We start from the raw sequence: 20,284 nt of genomic DNA, 5'->3' as shown, positions 1-20,284 counted from the left end.
GGCACCAGGCGTGGGTGTATTTATCCGTTTGTCTCATTACTAAGAGGTTTTAGTTCCAAAAAATATCCGGAAGGATTTAGTTTTGGGGAAGTGGGGAGGGAGAAGGAGTGGAGTAAGATTTTTAAATTTTTAAACAATTTATTTGAGCTTCCTATTGGTACATTCTATTTTCTTTGCATCAGAATCAGAATTTTTTAAGGGACTCAAAGATTTTCAAACCAGTGTCCATAGGCATTAGAGAGTTGATTTTGGAAGTTTTTAGTATGTTAACAAAAAGGCATTTTATTTCAAAGATAATTGGAAATTGAAAAGTTTAAATATAAGTTATTAAAACAACAATTATGACATTTTGTGGCCCAGAAACACGCTGGTCTTGGTGGCACATGCTCTGCTGCATGCAAGCTGATCCGTTTACATATGGCAAGCCAAAAAGTTTGCTTTACATTGCATCATACAGAAAAACCCGAACAAACTTTTTGGCTCACTCAATAGTTCTAGCTGATATTTTCCTTGCCAAGGAGGTCATGTGTTTTTCATTGATAGAGGAAAAATGAAGCCACTTTCTCTCTTTGCAGAGCCAGCGTAGGACAGTGGTAAAAATATTCAGTTCTAGACTCAGACTGCTAGGGTTAAAATCAAAGCTCTGCCTCTATCAAATTCCGTGGCCTTGGCAAGTTAGTTAACCTCTCTGTGCTGCTGTTTTATTTGTGTTATTAAAACAGGGATGATAATAAAATGATCTATCTTGCGGGGTTATTATGAAGATTAAAATGAAAGAATCATGATAAGCATTTGACACATGAGATCAATATATGTAATTCTTCAAAATTTACATATAGTCATATTCACCTTTTTCTGGTGTATAGTCCTATGAATTTTAATACATGCATGTTATAATCACCAACACAACAGGAAGCAGAATAATTTCAATACCCAAAGAATTCACTTATGCTGCCTCTTTCTAGTCAGATGCTAGTGACACTCCCCTATCTCCTCCAGATCCTAACCCCTGGCTACAACTGATGTGTCTTATGTCCCTGTGGTTTTGCCCTTTCTCAAAATATCATATAAATGGGATTATACTGTATGTGACCTTTTGAGACTGACATTTTTCATTTAGCATGATGCCTTTGTGGGACAATCTGATTTATACAGAATCTTATCTGAAGGGCTGATTTCATGGAAAAAGGATTAGGTGAGAAGTGTTTTTTTTTTTAAAGGATCATTAAAGGGAAGAAAAGCTCAGATTAATCTTATCCAAAGGAGAGTTTGGCTTAGTATGAGAAAGGAAATTTTCAGAGTTATCAAAATAGGATACACCTTTAAGAAGAAATTCTTTCCCTGCTATTAGGGTCTAGAGACCTAAGTCAAAAAGCCACTTGGAAGGCCTGGTGTAGAAATATATGAGTCAAATATGAATTAACTGAGAGGAAAGTGTGTTTGTGTATGGAAGCTTGGAATAGGGTAAGGTGTTGGAAGGTAACAAACAATCCCAAATAATCAGTGAATGTAATCATACTAGCTCTGTATCTTACAGGTGCAAATTAACTATTGTTTGGTACAGAGGGGACTTGGACCTTAATCACTTCCATGGCTGACCTGTATAACTGGGCAGGTTAGGTAGCTGCTATTATGAAACAGAGAAGTAATCTTAACCAGGATTGGAAGAGTGGGGGTGCAGTGGGGTGGGTGGGGGAAACAGCAAGACCGAAGGAAGGGAAAGAGCTCAAATGGAGGCTGAACAGATAAAGTGGCAATTGGTGAGGCTGCAGTTGTAGGTCAATGTACTGATCAACTGGTGCCAGGGGCAGCAATTACCATCACATGTTACAAATATCATGTGCCTTCTAATTTACACAGACACACAAACACATATTATGCATATGAATGTGTTTTTCATTTGATCTATCTTTATTCTGTAAATCAGCTAACTTGCCCCTAGAAAATGTAATGTTTACCGTATTAACTACGGTTTTCTGGGCATATACCAGGGTCATTTATATACTATTTAATTTAATCCTTGAGTCAAGACTCTGTGGGAGAAATAACTTTTTCCATTTGATAGATGAGGAAATTGAGGTCCTGAGATATGAAGTGACTTACCCAGAGAAACAGAGATAGTGAATGATGGCAGAGTCAAATTTTGTTGTGTCTGTTTAGAGCTTTGCCTTTGCTGGGCTTTTTCTTTACTCTGCTTTCACATGATGAGAGTGGTTGGACTTGGAATCTTTTTGAAAATCCATGATCTATTTTTAAATATGAGGTGACATAATATCTTATATTTCAGTGTATTCTATAATGACACTTTCTCTTTGAACGTTTGTTGTTATTTTTTAGTGGTAATGATACTTTTCAACCATAGTTACCAATTGAGCTTAGTAAGAAGTTTAGGAAAGGAACAATAAACTATGGAAAATCTGAGAATCAGAAGACCTAAGCTATAACTCCAGTTCTGTTCTTTATAGCTGCCTGAGCTCTCTCAGCTTTGTGTTCTTTGGTGAATTTAAAGTGATAATACAGGGATTCCCTGGTGGTTCAGTGGTGAAGAATCCATCTGCCAGTGCAGGAGACACGGGTTTGATCCCTGTTCTGAGAAGATCCCACACGCCTCAGAGAAACTAAGGCCATGTACCACACTATTGAGTCTGTGCTCTAGAACTTGGGAGCTACAACTACTGAGCCCATGTGCCACAACTAGAGAGAAGCCAGCGCGTCCCACAGCCAGTGTTCTGCAACAAGAGAAGCCAGGACAATGAGAAGTCTGCTCACCAAACTGGAGAGTGGCCCCTGCTCACCACAACTAGAGAAAAGCTGGCACAGCAATGAAGACCCAGAGCAACCAAAAATAAATAAATAAAAAATGTTAAATCGTGATAATACCAATTTCCCAGGGTTATTATCTGATTTAAAAGAGGAAATGTATGGCTAAATGCTTAGCTATGCTTATCACACGGGAGGCATTTAATAGGAGTTTGAGAAATTAGATGAAAATATAAAGGACTTTTAATTTCAAGACTTAAAGCATAAGAATAAAGGATTTATTTATTTGAATTATAGTCAGTTTGGGGTTCTGGTCTATGCTTGGTGATTGTAGAGTAGACTATACATGACTATTTTGTTTATATTCAACTAAATCTTATGCATATAAGTATAAATCTACTATAGTTAGATCAACAAGGTATACATTGAATGAATTAAATTTAAGTATGGGATGGTATATAGATTTCCATGATAGTTCACACCTAAAGCTATATAAACTTGACACCAATCTTCTCTCCTTTTAATTGTGCTCATATTGAAACTAATAAATATCTCGGGAGATTTCATTCAGTTCAGTTCAGTTCAGTCGCTCAGTCGTGTCTGACTCTTTGTGACCCCATGAATCGCAGCATGCCAGGCCTCCCTGTCCATCACCAACTCCTGGAGTTCACTCAGACTCACGTCCATCGAGTCAGTGATGCCATCCAGCCATCTCATCCTCTGTCGTCCACTTCTCCTCCTGCCCCCAATCCCTTCCAGCATCAGAGTCTTTTCCAATGAGTCAACTCTTCACATGAGGTGGCCAAAGTACTGGAGTTTCAGCTTTAGCATCATTCCTTCCAAAGAAATCCCAGGGCTGATCTCCTTCAGAATGGACTGGTTGGATCTCCTTGCAGTCCAAGGGACTCTCAAGAGTCTTCTCCAACACCACAGTTCAAAAGCATCAATTCTTTGGTGCTCAGCTTTCTTCCCAGTCCAACTCTCACATCCATACATAGCCTTGACTAGACGGACCTTTGTTGGCAAAGTAATGTCTCTGCTTTTCAATATGCTATCTAAGTTGGTCATAACTTTCCTTCCAAGGAGTAAGTGTCTTTTAATTTCATGGCTGCAGTCACCATCGGCAGTGATTTTGGAGCCCCCCAAAAATAAAGTCTGACACTGTTTCCACTGTTTCCCCATCTATTTTCCATGAAGTGATGGTACCAGATGCCATGATCTTCGTTTTCTGAATGTTGAGTTTTAAGCCAACTTTTCACTCTCCTCTTTCACTTTCATCAAGAAGCTTTTTAGTTCCTCTTCACTTTCTGCCATAAGGGTGGTGTCATCTGCATATCTGAGGTTATTGATATTTCTCCTGGCAATCTTGATTCCAGCTTGTGCTTCTTCCAGCCCAGCATTTCTCATGATGTACTCTGCATATAAGTTAAATAAGCAGAGTGACAATATACAGTCTTGACGTATTCCTTTTCCTATTTGGAACCAGTCTGTTGTTCCATGTCCAGTTCTAACTGTTGCTTCCTGACCTGCATACATGTTTCTCAAGAGGCAGGTCAGGTGGTCTGGTATTCCCATCTCTTTCAGAATTTTCCACAGTTTATTGTGATCCACACAGTCAAAGACTTTGTCATAGTCAATAAAGCAGAAATAAATGTTTTTCTGGAACTCTTTTGCTCTTTTGATGATCCAGCAGATGTCGGCAATTTGGTCTCTGGTTCCTCTGCCTTTTCTAAAACCAGCTTGAACAACTGGAAATTCACGATTCACATATTGCTGAAGTCTGGCTTGGAGAATTCTGAGTATTACTTTACTAGTGTGTGAGATGAGTGCAATTGTGCAGTAGTTTGAGCATTCTTTGGCATTGCCTTTCTTTGGGATTGGAATGTAAACTGACCTTTTCCAGTCCTGTGGCCACTGCTGAGTTTTCCAAATTTGCTGGCATATTGAGGGTGGCACTTTCACAGCATCGTCTTTCAGGATTTGAAATAGCTCAACTGGAATTCCATCACCTCCACTAGCTTTGTTCGTAGTGATGCTTTCTAAGGCCCACTTGACTTCACATTCCAGGATGTCTGGCTCGAGGTCAGTGATCACACCATTGTGATTATCTGGGTTGTGAAGATCTTTTTTGTACAGTTCTTCTGTGTATTCTTACCACCTCTTCTTAATATCTTCTGCTTCTGTTAGGTCCCTACCATTTCTGTCCTTTATCGAGCCCATGTTTGCATGAAATGTTCCCTAGGTATCTCTAATTTTCTTGAAGAGATCCCTAGTCTTTCCCATTCTGTTGTTTTCCTCTATTTTTTTGCATGGAAAAAAAGCCAAGCTGGGCTGAGAATTTAATTGTACTGCTTTAGTACAGTACATATGCTTTTCACTTAAATCTCTTCTCTCCGCTTTGAAAGATATGTAAATATGAATAGTCAAGAAATCTATGTTCCACTAGAATTCAGTGCTCATAAAATTTACTGGTGGTAGCTGTATGAGACTGTATTATTCACATTAAGTCTGGCATTTTTCACCTTTCTAGTAGCACTTTTTATGCTATTCATTTGAAGTTCAGTTCTACTCACCAAGTATATTTTGAAAGCTTGCTCCTACTCATGTTCTACCTGCTAGAACTTGTTGACATAAGGGAGGAAGCCAGGCACACCAAGCGAGGACAGAAGTTTGGAAAGCCAGCTAGGAACCAGCGCCTGGCTGGGTGAGAGAAGACAGCCAGCGTGGGTAAAATTGGGGGTTGAAGGTTATGAGAGCAGGGCTGTCAGCTGTAGGTAGCCGCAAAGTTGTTAACGCAGAAGGAGGGAGGGCAAGCACTCCAAAGTACTGCTGGAAACCTGGCAGCTTCCCCAAGTCCCAGCTGTGTTTCATCCCTCCTTGCTGCACTAAGGCAAGGGCTGTGGTCTCTCCATCTTTTTAAAGGCACAGACCACAGCTTCCGATACCAAAGAGAGTTTATGCAGAGCTTGCTTGTTGAAAGTATTTTCAAAGATCATTTTAAGCACAGTATCTGACCTATTTGTTTACGACTGTGGTGGGGAGTTTTTCCTCTTCTACTTAGAATGCCTCAGTGTGCAGGTGAAGCCAAGTCTGTAAGCAGTTGCCAAGAGGCACAAAGTAATGAAGCTAGATTTTTGTCTATCCCATATGTCAGTCAAATTGATCGTACCAGATTGAAATTAATTGAAAATGTTTAATTCCGTTAATGATGCAGAATTTCCAAAAGCCAAAGAAAGTTTTTTTTTGTGTGTTTTTTTTTAAACCCATTTCAGCATAACTGGCAGATTGAATAATACACATTTGTATTAAAAGTGGACATCTTTACTGCAGAAATTACTGAAAAAGACATGTCAAGTATCTTCAGCATCTTCCCAATGAAATCATTGTTACTTTTTTTTTTTTAAGTATCCTGGGCATTGTCAACATTTAATTTAAAAATACACGGTGTTTTATATTTTATAAGGATGTCTCATATGGTATAGATGTTTTTATGTTCATTTTGCAATGGAGGAGACAGAATCGGAGAAGTTAAGTGCTTCATCCAAGAACACACAACCAGTAAATAAACAAAACCAGACTGTGGATCTTTGTATACTCACTCCAGAGTCTTTGCTCTCTTTTCTATAGTATACAGACTTTGTGTAGATGCTAACAAAATGCTGGATGATATAGATGATACACTCTATCTGATAAAAATCTACTGTATACATTATATATATAATATATATATATATTCTATGTGCCCTCTTCTTGTTTCTCTCATTTCTTATCTAGTTAGTTTAACAAGTCTATTCACCAGGTACAAAGCCATAATAATATGGTATAGGCACAAAATTCAACAGTAAAAGGAAGCCATGTTATCAAGAGAACCAGGAACATATGAGAGTACTCTATGAAGAGACTTATTATGTGTCAGATGGTATAATAAAAGAAAAAAATTTTAATGAAAAAGAAAAAAAATGACTAGCTTATTATTTGGTAAACAATAAAGTAAGCCTGTATTTCACCATGTGCATTTCACAAAGTGCATTTCACCATGCACCAAGGTGAAATCTAGATAAATAAAAAATTTAAAAAGGTAAAGTCATTAAAATAAAACTATGAGAAAGTGAATCTACCTCATCTTAGGGAGGACAAAAATTTTTAAGCTTGAACAAAATGAAAAAAAGCATAGACCAAAGTCTATAGATTTGATTACATAAAAAATTTATTTCTGAATATTTAAAACATAAATAAAGGAGAAATATTTGGCATCAGATTAAGAAGAGCTGTTATTTAAAAACACCTTACAATCAAAGAACAAAAATCACTAAGGCTTAAATAAAAAATGGACAAAGAATATACCAGACAATTCGGTGAAGAAGAAATACATGACTAATTACAATTAAAAGATTTCAACCCATTTCTTGAAAAAACATTAACTGAAACAATATACCCTTATCTATCAAAATAGAATGAATGTTTTAAAATATATATTCAATTTGGTGATGGTCTGGTGAGATGGACACATACATCTTAGTGCAGTTAATAAACTGGTACAGACTTTCTGGAGAGCACTTAAAATTTTTTTCTGAGAACCTCAAAAAGCTTATGCCTTTGACCCCATAGTTCTCTTCCTAGGAATATATTCTGTGGTTTCAGTAAAAATTTCAAAGCTACACACACAAAAAGAGTTTTATATCAATATTTTAGGATTTTTTTATTATGGAAAATTTTATACCAACATAGAGAAACTATTATGACAAATCTCTATGTACCCCTTATCCAGCTTTAACAGTTGGTGAGATTTTCCAGGTCTTGTTTCATCTATTTCTGCTCTATTTCTGTCCCTGGTTTCCTCTCTTTCTCTTTCTCCAGGAGTATTTTAAAGCAAATCCAAGAAATCTTATTTTCTTTGTAAATACCTGAACATGATAAAATCTTTAAAAATTATTCAAAGGTTGTTATTAAGTCTAGAGAATTGAACAGGTTTTATGCTAAAATTTCTTCATTGTCCCAAGAATGTTTTTCTCCTATTTTCTTCACATTTGAATCCAAAAGAGGTCTGCACAATGCATATGTTGGTTGACATTATGTCTCATAAGTTTCTTCTAATGTATAACAGTTGCCCCCTTCCTCTTTCCTCTTTATTTATTTGGATAAATAAATTAGGTTATCTGTCCTGTAGAATGTTCCTCATTCTAGATTTAGCTGTTGTTTGCTTCATGGTTTCATTCAGTTTTTTTCTAGCCCACTTATTTCCTGTAAAGTTGTACTTAGGGTGAGGCTTATTAGAGACAGGCTCATTTTTATTTTTATTTTTTGGCAAGAGTACTGTATGTGTGGTGTTTTGTACTTCCTGCTGTATCATGCATAAAATTTCTGGTTGCCCCACTTTTACTGAAGATTTATAGGTTCTGGTGAGCCCCCCCTTTATTTTTATCAGTTTCCTTATTGACTTTTTACATTATTGTTAGTTATAACTTTCATTAATGATCATTGCCTACATTCATTATTTCATTAGATTTTTTTTATCAAAGTATAGTTTTTTTACAATATTAGTTTCAAGTATTCAACATAATGATTCAGTATTTTAAAGAATATATGCCATTAAAAGTTATTACAAAATAAAAAGGTTAGAAAAAGTTATTACAAGATAATGACTATAATTCCCTAAATACAATAGATCCTTGTTGTTTATCTATTTTATATATGGTAGTTTGTATCTTAATTCCATACCACTAATTTGCCTCTCCCCTTTAGTAACTATTTTGTTTTCTAAAGATATATGTACCCAAATGTTCTTTAGAATACAAAATGATATTCTTCTAATTCTGCCAATTCTTTTGCATTAATTAACTAGAAATTTTCTACAAAGATAAACCTCTCTTTTTCAACAATTTGGTTACTCTAAAATAATTCATGCAGGACAGGTAAGATACATGTCCTTGATTCTTTCTCTTATTTATCAATTTTCAGAGTAATGTGTTTATGCTCTTGTTACTTCTATTCATTGGTTTATAATGGTGCAGTCTAGAAACAACATGAATGTCCAGCAGTAGAAGATATCCTGTGATATATTTGTGCTATAAATACTGTGCAATCTTTAAACATAAAAGAATGTTTAATAATATAGAAAAATATTTCAGATGAAGTATTAAATGAAAAAGGACATAGAAATATACATGTAGCATGATCCAAATATCTATAATACATACATTGCAAAGTCCTATTTCAGTCTCAGATATTGACCTGATTATTATAGGATAGTGAGTTTTAGAATCTTAAAATTTCTTTATTTATTTTCCATAGAACTTCCTATGAAATACATTACTTTTATCATGGTTAGGGGAGTTTGAAGGAGAATGGATACATGTTTATGAATGGCTAAGTCCCTTTGCTGTTCACCCGAAACTATCACAACATTGCTAATAGGCTAGACTCCAATACAAAATAAAAAGTTTATATATATTTATATAGTCAGACTTAAAAAAAGAAAATGTGAGTTTATTTAAAGGAAAGGTCTCTGGGAAAGTCATACTTGAAGAAAATTACGGGTGGTGATCTTAGTTCTGGCTTTGACTTCTATTGTAACTTTGGATCTTCCTTCCTATATCTAAATGAGTCTTTATGGAGCTAACCAAACAATTGTAGGGATTCTAAATGTGTTAAGTTCTGTAGACTCCTTTTTCCTTAAACATAACACTCTCTGTTGACTCACATAATCAGTAGAAAGAGGTCTATTAAAGTTGAGTCATGCTCAGCTCAATTTGATTAGTTCAGAAGACGGCCAAACTGAATTTCCTGTTTTTGTTTCTTGCACATGGTGTGTGTGTGTGTGTGTGTGTGTGTGTGTGGTGTGTATGTGTGTCCGTTTTATCAACTGGTCCAGTGGTCCGTATCAGATGAACAAATGGACCGCAGTCTCAAGATTGGGTTTCTCGTCAAGGCCTGTTTAACATACAAAATTTGTTTGTTGCTTAGTTTCCAGATGAGTGAAAGGGAGCAGACACACTAGCTTTGATTTTGACAAGTTCCCGGTGATCCCCTAGAAAGTACTTGTTTCTACGGGGACCTCCCTGAGGCCTAGTTTCTACTTCTGTAAAATGGGGATTAGATGGTTTGACTCATAGGATTGTTTCCAGCACAATGTACGTAAAACTCTTGGCACAGTCCTCAGCAATAAGCAGGTGCGCAACAATGCTAGTTTACTCTTCTCTCTTCTCAAAGAGAAAGTGAAGCGGTCTTTCCCCTTTTACTATATTCTAATATTAGAGAGCAGATCCTGGGGTCAGGCTCTCTAGATTCAAGTTCAGCTCCACTCTTGGCTTTGGGCAAGTGATATAAATGCAAGTTTTGTCCCTCAGTTTTCTTATATGAAAATATGGATAATAATACTTCCTATTTATAGCCTGCTATACATTGACTCTGATGCTGGGAGGGATTGGGGGCAGGAAGAGAAGGGGATGACAGAGGATGAGATGGCTGGATGGCATCACTGACTTGATGGATGTGAGTCTGAGTGAACTCTGGGAGTTGGTGATGGACAGGGAGGCCTGGTGTGCTGCGATTCATGGGGTTGCAAAGAGTTGGACATGACTGAGTGACTGAACTGACTGACTGACTGATGCATATCAAATGAGTTAGAGTGCTTAGAATGTTTTCTGCCCCAGACTAAGAACCATGTGGTGTAAATTTTTATCTTTATTTTCTGCCTAAAGGAATGAAATTTCCAAGCCCAAAGTTTAAGGCATTTCCCCTGTGGATGATGCGTGAGATACACTGACCACTTCTTACTTTTTACTTCTCTTTTACTAGGTCTTATATAGACCTTCTTCCTTCTGTTGATTTAATACAGGCACACAATCCAGATTTTACATAATCAGGTCAAGGTTTCCTCCTGTGATTATAATTGATTAGAATTGTGTGAGGTTTACCCCCCTTTTCTTGTCTTTTCCTTGCTGTTGTGATGGTAGTGGCGGTGGTGGGCACCGTCATGCCTATGCGTTGGAACCCTGAAGTGAAACACCCTGTTGGACTTCCGTGCAGCCCAACTTTCTACACACTCATTTTATGACTAATCTTTTGTTGGGAGATTTCTACAGATTTCTGCTTCCGTTATGGGACATTTTATTACTGTCTCAAAAGGTAAACAGTGTACAATGCTTAGTGAGGGGTGGGAATGGAATAACCCAAGTTCTTTCCAACATGTTGACAACAGAGGATTACTAGGTTTAGGACTTGGATGCTGAATAACTCAGACACAGGGGCAAATCACATGGCCAGATTACTCAGGAATAGGACAGCTTAAGTAGCACACAGGAACCTCAGATACCAAATGGGAACATTATTCTCAGATTGTAGGAACTGTGTCAGGAAACGTTTTCCACTCACACTGAAGAAAATAACAATAGAGCCAAAGTAGATGTACCCTCTACAGCAGTAACCAAAGAGATAATTTTTATTTTTACTTATTTATTTATTTAAAGATAATTTTTAAATGTATTGCTAATGGGACCAAGGGGCATCCCGAGTGGCTCAGTGGTAAAGAATCTGCCTGCCCATGTAGGAGTTGTGGGTTCAATCCCTGGGTTGGGAAAATCCCCTGGAGAAGGAAATGGTAACCCACTCCAGTATTCTTGCCTGGGAAATCCCATGGACAGAGGACTCTGGTGGGCTGCAGTGCATGGGGTCGCAAAAGAATCAGAAACCACTGAGCAACAACAAATGAGACCAATGTGTCTTCTGTATTCATTTATAGGCACCAGAGTGTTTTTCAAATTGCATCAAAGTGACCAGGTACATCAAAGTATACCCTAGGAAAACAGGACAGTAAGTATTGCATCACATCTAGGGAAACGTTGTACTGTGAAAACAGCTCGAGTTATAGAAAGGGAGTTTGAAGAAATGAGCGCCAGTGGTTAAAACCTTCTCACTAGGTAGCCAACAGTCCTCAGAATAGAAACTAATCTGATATGGAGGGTAGACCCCAGTTGTCTGGGCAGAAATATCTAGTATGGGCTAGAACAATCTGCTCAGACACTTTTCTGAAACGATTAAAAGTATCTATTCCCAGATGTTTTCGTTCTGTGTTCACAAGGGCACAGACTAGGGCATTCTTTTTTCCACTGACTGTTCACGCCCAAGAGAAGGAAGTGATTTGGTAAACGCTTGATGCTGGTTATCTTGTAAGATGAACCTTCTGTCTGGGAGCAGAAAACACAGATGTTGGGGGTTGGAAAGCCATTTGTAGGTTTTAAATAAGGAAGTGAGAGAAAATGTGGTGCTGTTTATAGATTTATAAAATATGAAATTAGAAAAAATCATCTACTTTAGCTATTTAAATTTAAGAGCCACTTGACTTCCATTTATGAAAACTTTGGAAACACTCTAAGATAGTGTATTAGTCAGGGTTCTCCAGAGAAGCAGACCAACACATATTTCACATTAAGATTATATATGTTTAAATTTTATACATTTAAATGTATATATTCAATTGAATATTTACATATATGTGTGTATGTATGTGGAGAAGGCAATGGCACCCTACTCCAGTACTCTTGCCTGGAAAATCCCATAAGCTTAGGAGCCTGGTAGGCTGCAGTTCATGGGGTCGCTAAGAGTCAGACACGACTGAGCGACTTCCCTTTCACTTTTCACTTTCATGCATTGGAGAAGGAAATGGCAACCCACTCCAGTGTTTTTGCCTGGAGAATCTCAGGGACTGGGGAGCCTGGTGGGCTGCTGTCTATGGGATCGCAGAGTCAGACATGAATGAAGCGACTTAGCAGCAGTAGCAGCAGTGTATGTATGTATATATATATAACTGGATTGGTTCTTGTGATTGTGAGGAGCAAGCCAGCAGTCTGGAAATTGAGATAAGAATTGATGTTGTAACTTTGAGTCTGAATTTTACCGAGCAGCAGTATGGAGATTCAGGAGGGTTTCTACGTGGCTGTCTTGAAGAGAAGTCCTTCCATTCAGTCCTTGCTCTTAAGGCTCTCAGCTGACTGGATAAAACTCCCTCACATTATGAGGGTAACTTGTCTTACTCAAGGCCTACTGAATAAATGTTAAGCTTCCCTCATGGCTCAGTTGGTAAAGAATCCGCCTGCAATGCAGGAGACCCCAGTTTGATTCCTGGGTAGGGAAGAGCTGCTGGAGAAGGGATAGGGCTACCCACTCCAGTATTTTTGGGCTTCCCTGGTGGCTCAACTGATAAAGAATCCACCTGCAATATGGGAGACCTGGGTTCAATCCCTGGATTGGGAAGGTCCCCTGGAGAAGGGAAAGGCTACCCACTCCAATATTCTGGTCTGAGAATTCCATGGACTGTGTAGATCATGGGGTCGCAAAGAGTCGAAACGACATTCACTTTCACAACTAAAACGGCTTCACAGCAAAATCTAGACTGATGTTTGGCCAAAAAGCTGTGCCAGTTGTAGCTCAGTTGGTAAAGAATCCGCCTGCAATGTGGGAGACCCCGTTTCGATTCCTCGGTCGGGAAGGTACCCTGAAGATAGGATAGGCTACCCACTCCATATGCTTGGGCTTACCTGGTGGCTCAATTGGTAAAGAATCCGCCTGCTATGCGGGAGACCTGGGTTCAATTCCTGGGTTGGGAAGATCCCCTGGAGAAGGAAAAGGTTACCCACTTCAGTATCCCAGCCTGGAGAATTCCATGGACTGTATAGTCCATGGGGTCACAAAGAGCTGGACATGACTGAGCTACTTTCACTTCACTTTGGCCAAAAAACTGGGCCAGGTTGACACATAATATTAACCATTGCAGATAGTAAAGATTTATGATGTTACCCTTGGTTTAGAAGTGATTTTATTAGCCCAGGTAAGTCAATTGACCATTTTGCTTTAGGCTTGCAATCAGTTAAGAGAGAGGACCACTCTTGTTATCTGCTTCACACTTGGAAGGGGAGGCATAAGGTAACAGGAGTATTTTACAGCCCTCTAGAAATCCAAGTGATAATTACCGCTATTTGAACACTTCCCTTTTTGTCCTATATCACACAATCCCTTTATTGACAACTTTGTGATAAGGGCTAATGACTTTTAGCTTCATCACTGACATTGTGGAAACCTACTAGTTGATGTTTTGTTAATTAATTGGATCGAACCCGGGTCTCCTGCATTGCAGACAGATGCTTTACCATCTGAGCCACCAGGGAAGCCTTAATTAATTGGAATTTTCCATGTAAAAATGAATGTCTCTACTTTTAGTGAACAACTGTTTTCTTCTAAGGAGGAAATATTTACAAAACATCAATGATTGTGTTTACAGAAGATGAAAAATGATACTGGGATGGGTTGTGGAAGATTGTTAACAATCTTGCTTGGTGACATAAACGGGAGAGTTTCCTTTCTATTTTCTAGTTTTTAAAGTCTTGCCCAGTACATCTTGGAGCCATGGTGGAAATACACCAACAACAGAGAAACAAAGATACAGTCCCGAGCTCACTATATATCATCTACAGATGACCAAAAAATTCTAGTTTCTTTGAAAAATTGACTCATTATTTAGTTACATAAAATTTGAAGGTCACTTGCAATTAATTATTTGAAATAAAAATAGTCATAACAGTTCTAAGAATCTTCCATAACTTTTCTTTTAAACTCTGACCCTAAAACTTAATTTATTTCAGGTTTTAACAAAACAAATACTACCAAGTATGTTATCAATTGCTAGTGTTCAATGCTAATAAACATGAGTTTGGGTTTTAAGGGCCATATTTTAGACTACATCTCAAGGTTTTAGACTATATCTCTAAGCCTTTGAAATATATCCTTACTCACTAAGGGAACCTGGTAAGAGATATAGCTAAATCGATATACACACAAGCTCCTGTGAGAAAACCATTCAGAACTATAGGTTGTTGGGGTGTGGTATTGGATAAATTACATCACTGCCTGATCAGGGATGGATGTGAAGGGCCAGAATCTTTCTTTATGTATCTTATTTATGTTTTAAATGAGATTTTGAGTTTTTTTAAAAACCAACTAAGTTACTTCAGTTGTGTCCGACTCTGTGCAACCCCAGAGAGGGCAGCCCACCAGGCTCCCCCGTTCTTGGGATTCTCCAGGCAAGAATTCTGGAGTGGGTTGCCATTTCCTTCTCCAATGCATGAAAGTGAAAAGTGAAAGGGAAGTCGCTCAGTCATGTCTGACTCTTAGCAACCCCATGGACTGCAGCTTACCAGGCTCCTCCATCCATGGGATTTTCCAGGCAATAGTACTGGAGTGGGGTGCCATTGCCTTCTCCTTTAAAAAAAAAAAAAAAAAGAAGCCAACTAGCCAGGAATAAATCTATTGCTGCACATGTCAAAGCACACAATAAAGTTTATTACTCTTGTTTGCTACATTACTCACAGATTCTAAAGACTGAAAACTGAACTTTTAACTAATTTGATGCATCATCTAATTATGAATTTAATCATCTATATTCAGGATTCATACAAATTAATATTCTTCCTTTGTTTATGGGACCTAACCCATAATGGTTCTACTGAAACTTTATTGCACAGTGAAATGGAAACTTTTTGTGAGTCTAAGACTTGTAGGAGAACTCCCTACGTGACAAGTACTGAGGACAAATATTCAAAGCAGCCTCCTGCCTGCAAGGAGTTCATAATGTCATGGGGGCCAAAGATAAAGGAACACTTGTAAAGTATTTTGATCAATGAGATAAAAGAGATTTGCCCAGAATTAGGTTTTCTCCTGTACCATTTCTCACATACCCAGAAATACTTTGTCATGGACCCTGTGGGTTTTGCTGACTCAGACTTCCTTACTTCTTCTCTTGCTGCTGCTACTGCTAAGTCGCTTTAGTCGTGTCTGACTCTGTGCGACCCCATAGACGGCAGCCCACCAGGCTCCCTCGTCCCTGGGATTCTCCAGGCAAGAACACTGGAGTGGGTTGCCATTTCCTTCTCCAATGCATGAAAGTGAGAAGTAAGTGAAGTCGCTCAGTCGCATCCGACTCTTAGCGACCCCATGGACTGCAGCCTACCAGGCTTCACCATCCATGGGATTTTCCAGGCAAGAGAACTAGAGTGGGGTGCCACTGCCTTCTCCGACTCCTTCTCTTACAGGACCCCAGCTTTCCCTGGTAAATCCTGCCTCCCAATACAACCTGTCATTTGAAACTATCATTCAAGATGATTGGACTCTTTTAACCAAGGGGGCAAGTATGTGATACAATGTAGGCTAACTCACACTCTCTCTTAGGACTTTGAATCTTTAAGAGTGTCTTAGGGAAAGAAATAGTTGGAGGCTTCATTCCTATGGTCATGTCCTGAAGAGACTATCCAACCAGCCAAATGACAGGTTTTGCCTTCCCTACCTTCTATGTCCTGCAAAAAGCTAGTTATTCAAGTTTCCTTTGATTCTGTGAGCTATTTCATCCCGTATCTTGCCAATAAACTCATTAAAAAAATGTGGTTTATGCTGTTTAAAAACCAAAGAATTCCTGATTTGGTATCATTTAATATGAACAGTTCTTTCTGGCCCTCCTTAGTTTTCTCCTACCTTTATCCTCTCCTCATATAAATTTTACTCTCTTTTTTGTCATGCTTTACATCTTCCTCTAGGACATAGTGATTGCCATCTGAGGAAGATCCTGGGCTCAGCTGAGGCAGGCCTGCATTTTCCCTTATTACAGTAATTACAAAGTGTGGGCATTTGAAGAGCTATCATTTATTGAGCATCTGTTGTTCAGTCGCTAAGTCACGTCTGACTCTTTGCCACCCTGTTGGCTGCAGCATATGTTACCTTATTTCATTATTACAGCAAGCCTATGAAATAGTATTATAGTTACTTAGAGAAGCTTCCCAAAGAAAGGCAATGCCAAAGAATGTTCAAACTACCACACAATTGCACTCATCTCACACGCTAGTAAAGTAATGCTCAAAATTCTCCAAGCCATGCTTCAGCAATACATGAACCGTGAACTTCCTGATGTTCAAGCTGGTTTTAGAAAAGGCAGAGGAACCAGAGATCAAATTGCCAACATCCGCTGGATCATTGAAAAAGCAAGAGAATTCCAGAAAAACATCTATTTTTGCTTTATTGACTATGCCAAAGCCTTTGACTGTGTGGATCACAATAAACTGTGGAAACTTCTGAAACAGATGAGAATACCAGACGACTTGATCTGCCTCTTGAGAAATCTGTATGCAGGTCAGGAAGCAACAGTTAGAACTGGACATGGAACAACAGACTGGTTCCAAATAGGAAAAGGAGTTCATCAAGGCTGTATATTGTCACCCTGCGTATTTAACTTATACTCAGAGTACATCATGAGAAATGCTGGGCTGGAAGAAGCACAAGCTGGAATCAAGATTGCCGAGAGAAATATCAATAACCTCAGATATGCAGACAACACCACCCTTATGGCAGAAAGTAAAGAAGAACTAAAAAGCCTCTTGATGAAAGTAAAAGTGGAGAGTGAAAAAGTTGGCTTAAAGCTCAACATTGAGAAAACTAAGATCATGGCATCCGGTCCCATCACTTCATGGAAAATAGATGGGGAAACAGTGGAAACAGTGTCAGACTTTATTTTTGGGGGGCTCCAAAATCACTGCAGATGGTGATTGCAGCCATGAAATTAAAAGATGCTTCCTCCTTGGAAGGAAAATTATGACCAACCTAGATAGCATATTCAAAAGCAGAGACATTACTTGGCCAACAAAGGTCCGTCTAGTCAAGGCTATGGTTTTTCCTGTGGTCATGTATGGATGTGAGAGTTGGACTGTGAAGAAGGCTGAGCGCTGAAGAATTGATGCTTTTGAACTGTGGTGTTGGAGAAGACTCTTGAGAGTCCCTTGGACTGCAAGGAGATCCAACCAGTCCATTCTGAAGGAGATCAGCCTTGGGATTTCTTTGGAAGGAATGATGTTAAAGCTGAAACTCCAGTACTTTGGCCACGTCATGCGAAGAGTTGACTCATTGGAAAAGACTCTGATGCTGGGAGGGATTGGGGGCAGGAGGAGAAGGGGACGACAGAGGATAAGATGGCTGGATGGCATCACTGACTCGATGGACGTTGAGTCTGAGTGAACTCCAGGAGTTGGTGATGGACAGGGAGGCCTGGCGTGCTGCGATTCATGGGGTCGCAAAGAGTCGGACACGACTGAGCGACTGAACTGAACTGAACTGAACTGAAATGAGAGAAGCAGAGTTCAAGCAAGTTAAGGAACTGGTCCAAGTTTATACAGCAGAAATATATCAGAGCTCTAATTTGAACCCATATCTACCTGACTTCAAAACTCATTATTTCATTGAGGCTTTTCTGCTACTTTCCTCCAAGTTTTCACAAGTTTGATAACTTGCACATATTACTGTAACTTTGTGAATCTTGGTTTCTTTATCTATAAAACTGGTATATGAATACTATGTCATATAGATGTAATCACTAAATGGGATAATGCACAGAAAGCCTTTAGATTTTACAAGTGGTCAAATAATCTGAGTGCTTTCTAGTTCAATTCCAAATTCAACATGTAAACCTGAATCTCAGGGACCATGGGAATTTAAAATCTTAGTTGAATCTGTCATTCCAATTATCCCTAACAAACTTCTCACCAGAGTGTAGCTGTGGAAAAATCCTGAATTCTATTTTCTCCTTTTTTTTTGTCTCTCCTCACACCATTCCAAATCTTGGAAGAAATGCTAACAAACAATGAAATGCCTATAGTAGGACATCAATGGCAAAGACTGTTCATGAATTCAAAGTCTAAGTAAGTGGGCAGTAGTCTTCTGCACATTTGCCCCTAAGATTACGTATTTGCCTATTTGTGTTTCATATGTCATTTGTCAGTTTGATAAATATATTTTTACAATACTTTAGAATACATCTAAATTTCAATGTCTAAGGTTTTATAATTTTACAGGTAATTTTTAGTTTGGTAGCTGAAAATAGCATTCCCTCTGTCTCATACTGTTGCTATGAGGGTTAAATAAAATAATATATGGCAATTGTTGTACCTTGAACAGAGTAAGCAGTCAAGAACTGTTAGCTATACTTACTATGACTCACTTTGCATTTATAATATTTTTAAGATAATTGATGCCTACCAAATGTTTGCTGAGTTGAACAGAGTCATTAGGCTACAAGAGAACATGTTTCATGGAAAAGTGAATAGCTGAAAAGAAAGGATTTTAAATTATACAATGTTTGAATGCAAACTGGGGAAAAAGAAATAAAATTCTAATTAAACAAAAAATCTGGTCAACTTTTCTAGTGTGATATTTGGTTATGGCAATGTTAAAAATTATTGACTCAAATGAAACTTTTGGTTTTAGCTTCAGGTTTAAGTTTTACTTATTTTCCTGATTACCAGGAAGCAATATCTGAACTTAGTGGGTGATAGGAAAGTCATACCTTTGCAATGCACCAGATTCTGAAGGTGCTTCATTGTCCCCACAACTGCAAATGAAGCCCACATCCTTTCCTTCTGGCCAAGGTGATGGTAAAAACACCCTAGAAAATACATATCATTGGAATTTATTTTATAAATTCTAGTCAAAGTGATATGGCTGTGAGAATCACTGGTTTAGAGCTGGTAGATGAGCCTTCATAAGTCTGTAGCCTTGGGAGCATCAGATACCCATGTTCCTCTCCACTGGGTTGTGGTCAGAGTGGCTGACCTGAAAGCAGAGAGGCTAGAAAACCTAGGAGTGGTGGTGTACAATTCATTAGAACAAGGCAAAGGCAGAGGGGAATAACTGAAAGCATGATAAAACAAAGTATGTTGAGAGAAGTCGAAGGAACAAACAGGGAGGGAACTTACAAATGTCAAGACCTATGGAGGTACAGGCAAGGCTGGGTCATAGAGTCAAGAGTTCAGAGCTGAGTAAGGATCATAGGCATGTGGAAGAATCAAACAAGCTTGATGGCCTCAAATTCCATTGTATTTGCAGATCATGCACGGCAAATCTGCCACTAAACTAGTTTAAAAGAGACTCCAGGACAGGGCTCTCTGTTAACAAAGACAAGGGCTTGCCATACATAAGCAGAAACTTCATACCATTTTGGAAGTGATGAGAGATTTTCTTGAGCAAGAGTTTTCATCTTTTATAATATTATATTTCTATCTGCCTTACATCCCAAATTTGTGGTATAAGACCAAAGTTGAAATAACACCAGAGAAATATCATTTCATTCTGTCTTAATGGTCTCTCAAACTTTGTCCCCAATGCTGGCAATGAGAAATGTTACAGGATATAGTGTGGTAGGAGCAGTTTTTAGATGATACTTTTTTGCATACTGGCATTGACCACAGTTGTGTGAATAAATCTTTACTTCTACTTGTAACTGATGGGAATACTGACTTATTTGAAAACATATAGCTTTAAAAAATCTATAACAATTTAATAAATATACAATATACTTATATAAAATATACTTTTCATAAATGTTATATATTTAAAATACTAGATATGTACATACATTTATATTTGTTGTTGTTCAGTTGCTAAGTTGTGTCTGACTCTTTGTGACCCCATGGTCACAGCAGCATGCCAGGACTGCAGC

At 38.3% G+C, this 20,284-nt stretch overlaps 1 long non-coding RNA gene across 1 annotated transcript; it reads right to left on the bottom strand.

Annotated features, from left to right (window-relative positions):
* Positions 1 to 17,102: 17,102 nt before the first annotated feature.
* On the bottom strand, positions 17,103 to 19,853 carry LOC147366727 (uncharacterized). Its single transcript, XR_015169035.1, has 2 exons — positions 19,133 to 19,853; positions 17,103 to 17,909 (listed from the first exon to the last, which is right to left on the bottom strand). It is a non-coding gene; the product is annotated as an uncharacterized LOC147366727 (long non-coding RNA).
* Between the last annotated feature and the right edge of the window lie 431 nt (positions 19,854 to 20,284).

Source organism: Bos grunniens, chromosome 8, assembly GCF_055505025.1.
Source record: "Bos grunniens cultivar Pamir isolate PY7600 chromosome 8, Bosgru_T2T1.0, whole genome shotgun sequence".
In the NCBI taxonomy this organism is placed as follows: domain Eukaryota; kingdom Metazoa; phylum Chordata; class Mammalia; order Artiodactyla; family Bovidae; genus Bos; species Bos grunniens.
This window is presented reverse-complemented; position numbering and strand designations above follow the sequence as displayed.